We start from the raw sequence: 5,051 nt of genomic DNA, 5'->3' as shown, positions 1-5,051 counted from the left end.
TCTCTCTCTCTCTCTCTCTCTCTCTCTCTCTCTCTCTCTCTCTCTCTCTCTCCTGAACTATAAGAGTATCTTGTCATTACTGGCTGGTTTATCTTTGAAGAAGCCAGAAATTACCATAAGAGACCAAACTAAAAATAAACTAAAAATGCCAAATTCTGGAAAGGACCATATAATGTCATTGAACATCAACTGAACCAGAACAAACTATGAGAACCTAGTCAATAATGGATTGTTGGTTCTTGTTCTCTAAATTATGGCACCCTCTTCCTACAACCCTCCACTCTGTGACCACCATAAGTTGCTGCATCCATTCACTATATGTGTTGGAATGTGAGATCTGGTCTTTCCAAGCATATCTAGACAAGGTATGAACATTTATTTTATTTATTCAAGTGTGTGTATGTTAGCTCAGCTCTGAATATTTTTCCAAACATTAACTAGCAACTGCCAGGCCACTTTACTGTCTCTAGGAGTAAAAAGACTGCACTCTGTCTCTAAGAAAATTTCTATCATTAGAAATAATTTAGTTTTAGGTCAGACAGCAATAAACTGAAGAGCATGATAAACCTCCTGTCTAGGTTGATACATTTTGAATCCTCTGATGCTACATACAACTTCCTTCCATTAATAACACATAATATTTCATCTGAAATAACTAATTAAGAATTAACTGATTATTTTAAGTCTCCATGATTCTATTCATCTGACCTGACTAATATGCCTTCCACATCTTAGACCATGTCTTTGGCACATGTAATAGAAGAGAAAAGAATGGAACAATCTTTTCGAGTTAGCTAGCATGCTGCTTATTGGGATGCGTAAGAGCAACCAAATGACAATAAGACTGCAGTTGTGGCAAGACAGCTCTTATTTTGAAATTACAATGTCATGGCTCCAGCTATAGACCAAATGAATTAGGGAAAGTTTTCTGGAGTCGGTAGTAATTAAGATAAATCTGTAGGACAAGAATAGAAAAGTGAAGCGGCATAAACTCGAGCAAGAGAAGATGGAGCGCTTCAGAGCTTCGGTTCAGCTTGACTGGGAAAGAAAAGGTTTTTCATTAAGAATCCATTTGTAAAATAATGAAAGAGGCCCATGCCGTATTTAAAAGGGACCTACAATAATAACAGGGTGGAATGGATTTTTTTTTAAAGTGGGTGTGATAATAATATAAAGCCTGCAAGAACGGCGCCAATCCCAGCAGGAAGAAGAATGAGACAGAATAGTTCGAAAATGGCTTGACTTTCAGTTAGTTGAAGACAGATAAGGGTCTCTCTAAGGTCCCATCAGTACAAATCAAGTCAGCCAAGGTGCAAGTCACCTGAAGAAACAGTCATAAGTCACTGTGTGCATTTATTTTCCCTACCACAGTCCAGAAAGGGGTACTGAATCAATTCTGAATCCAGGGCTTTGCCTGCAGGCATGATAGATAGCAGGTCATTTTCAGTGGGTCAAGTGCAACACCCCCTTTACTCAGCACTGAAATGCAGTTAGGGCACAAGGAGCTGGGTGACTTCCAGAATTATGAAATCAAACGTTTGGCAACAAAATTAATCAAATGAACAAATGTCTTTTGGGGTCTTTTTTTTTCTTACCTCAGGCTTGCATGAAGCCAACATTAGGTTATTCAGAACTTCACCTCATCCTGTGTGCTTTGTCCCATGTGATAAAAATCATTACGTGACAAAAATACATATATGTTTAAGTATTCTGGAGTTCATCATTTTATCCCTGAAGCCCAATACAAATTGATACCTGAATCATCAGATTTGCTTTGCAAACTGTCATCTCACCAGGGTAGTCTGTGAGTTAATTTATAATTTTCAAATATTAAATCTTAACTCCCTGAAATTGTTTTCTGCTTAAATAGGCTTCTTTTGTCAGCTGAGCTCAAAGCATGCTGCCCAACTAGATTTTCCTCTCTTAGCTCTGGATTTTATTATTCCGTAATCCTGAGTAAATGGAATAGCCCACTCCTTCTGTCATAATCTCCAAACTGGAGAGGAATATGAGTTATTGTTCATTTCTTTAACCATGGCATCCTGTTATGACTTCTAAAGCACAATTCTAAAACATGATTTTGAATAAGAGCTTTAAATTACCATTTTGTAATAGCAACAGCAATAGCAATTTCATTTTAATATAACAGAAAACTTGGATCAGAAACCCAGTTTAGTCCCTAGTTTGGAAGTAACTACATACTTTATATTGAATAAGTCAAACCTAAATATTCTCCAGTTCTTCCTGATTGTGATAACTTGCATAGAGCAGGTCTCTTCTGTTTCTTTCCTGTGCGTTTTATTATGTTTAATGCAAATATAGTGCATGGAAGGGCACTGTAAAGGAAGATCAGAGCAACAGAATATATCTTGCCATGAAGTCATGGCAGCTAAACCTTTGAATAGGCTCCATAAGCACCCTCATCGTGACAGCTACTGCTATCATGACAGAGTATTCATCCCAGGTCTGTGTGTTCCTGTCCTTGTGCTAGACACCGAGATATAGCAAATGAATTAAACAGACACGGTCTGGCTGAACGCCTAGTAGCACAGAAGGTTAAAAAGAGAGACTGGTTTCCCACACGTAGCTGTTCTTTCAAAGGAAGAGTTTATCAGCTTTTCCTTCAGCATGATTCATGATGTGCAGTACTCTGTACACTTGCGGGTTAAGAAGGAATAACTGAGAACTGCATGGACAAATTAAGTCAGTCAGTGCCACCTGCAGTTGGAACAATGACATAAAGCCTGCCACTTCTTAATGGGAAAATCACATAGAAACTTAAATGAAGGAAGGAAGTCAGCGAAGGTATCAAACACTGGGTACTTACTAAATACACTTTGGAGCCAGGAGGAATAAAAAGAAAAATTCACTATCTTTATAGTTTTATTCTCTACATAAATACTATAGCTATTAGTACCAATTTAAGTCCAGAAACCTATTATCTATATATTTTATTTATTATTTTTTAAAATTAATATAAAAAGTTTCATTATTAAAAATTGCACACATTTTATCACCATATTTTGCTGATATTAGTCCTCCTCATTTCTCTACTTTGTCCCCCTTCCTCTCTTCTAACTAGTCACCTCACTTTTTATTTTACACATAGAGAAGCATAACGGCAAACAAAGGACACACTGATTGGCATTAAAGAACATAGTCTACGACCTGAGCATAGTGACTAATGTCGTGTTTCAAAGATGCCTTGAAAGGAATTAGAGCTTTCCTCGCTGCCCAGAGACGGGGCCACATCAGACCTTAAAGGGAAACTTACACGTTGTCAGGAGCCCTCGACGTCCAACGGACGGAGTAGGAGATCCTCAGATTCCTTGCCGAAGGAACTCACTTAGGAGGCACCAGCCCTGGCTCTCAGAAAGAGCAGTGCACCTACAAAAGGAAAAGTAGCTGTTTCTACATCATAAACCTGAAGAGGATGTGAGAGAAGCTGTTGCTTGCAGTTTAAGCTGTAGTTGCCATCAATAACCCTACTGATCCCAGCATCATCTCCTCCAACAACACTGGACAGCAGTCTGTGCCAAAGTTTGCGGCCACCACGGAGCCACTCCTAACTGCTGGCTGCTTCACTCCTGGGACCTTCACTAACCAGATCCAAACAGCCTTCAGGGAGCCACAGCTTCTGGCAGTGACTGTTCCCAGGGCTGACCACCAGTCTCTCATAGAAGCGTCTTAAGTCAAGATGCCTTTGCTCTGTGTAACACACTCTCCTCTGTGCTGTATGGACATTGCCATCTCTTGCAACAACAAGGGAGCTCACTCAATGTGCCTGACAAGGTGGATGCTGGCCCAGGAAGTACTCCACGTATGTGGTACTGTCTCCAGGGAGCACCTGTGGGATATTACACTCGATCTCTTCTTCCAGAAGGGGTGGAGGAGGGGGAGCAGGCTGCTGCTGAGAAGGCTGTGTCCAAGGAGGGATTTCAGGGCAAATGGACAATGCTAGCTCCTGAGTTCACTGCTGCTCAGCCAGAGGTGGCCAACTGGTCTGAGGGTATGCAGGTACCCTCTGTGCCCACCCAGCAGTTCCTGGCAGAAGACTGGAGTGCACAGCTGGCCACTGAGGACTGGTCAGCAGCTCCCCTAGCGCAGGCCACCGAGTGGGTTGGAGCCACCACTGAATGGTCCTGAGCTCCTCTGCAGACACCTGAGCAAAGGGGAAAAGTGAAAGGAAAATAAAGTTCCTAAAAGCTGTCAACAAAAGAAGTGAGAATTGGAGAGCAGTTAAAATATGGGTGTGCGAACTGATTCGTTTATAAGCTCTGGATATGGTAAACTGATACATTTAGAATGCTTTAGATATAGTGAACTGATACATTTATAATGCTTTAGATATGGTGAACTGATATATTTATAAGCTTTAGATATGGTGAACTGATACATTTATAATGCTTTTTAGATATAGTGAAATGATACATTTATAATGCTTTAGATATGGTGAACTGATACATTTATAATGCTTTAAATATAGTGAACTGATACATTTATAATGCTTTAGATAGAGTGAATTGATACATTTATAATGCTTTAGATATGGTGAACTGTTACATTTATAATGCTTTAGATATGGTGAACTGATACATTTATAATGTTTTTGATATGGCAAAGCACATCCATACCTTGACGTCATTTTGTCTTCAAATGATGATGATAAAAATAAAAGTATGTTGATATAATATAAAGATATAATAGGTAAAAATACTTACTCTTAAATAGAAAATAATGAGGAAAGTATATGAAAATTATAAAATTTTAAAATTATAAAATTATATAAAATTAATTATATAAAATTATAAAATGTCACTCATCTCCCAGAATATGAAAGATGAACGTAAAGGGACTCAGTCATGGGGAACATACGGCCATTACCTCTCCACATGCTGGGTCTTCTCTCCTTTTCCAATTACCATTTTCAGGTAGATACATACTTATTTATGTTAATTACTCTAAATTTCTTTGTGTTAATTACTTTAAATTTCAGCGTTTCATCTCCCTGTGTATATACACACTAAGAATTCTATTTTTTCTTTGATTAT

General features: G+C 38.7%; 1 pseudogene; it reads left to right on the top strand.

The window, feature by feature from the left end:
• The first annotated feature begins 2,382 nt into the window (after positions 1 to 2,382).
• Positions 2,383 to 4,146, top strand: LOC110324697 (annotated as a pseudogene).
• Positions 4,147 to 5,051: the final 905 nt, after the last annotated feature.

This window comes from Mus pahari, chromosome 7 (genome assembly GCF_900095145.1).
Source record: "Mus pahari chromosome 7, PAHARI_EIJ_v1.1, whole genome shotgun sequence".
Taxonomy (NCBI): Eukaryota; Metazoa; Chordata; class Mammalia; order Rodentia; family Muridae; genus Mus; species Mus pahari.
The sequence above is the reverse complement of the archived record's forward strand: the minus strand, read 5'-3'. Positions and strand labels throughout refer to the sequence as shown.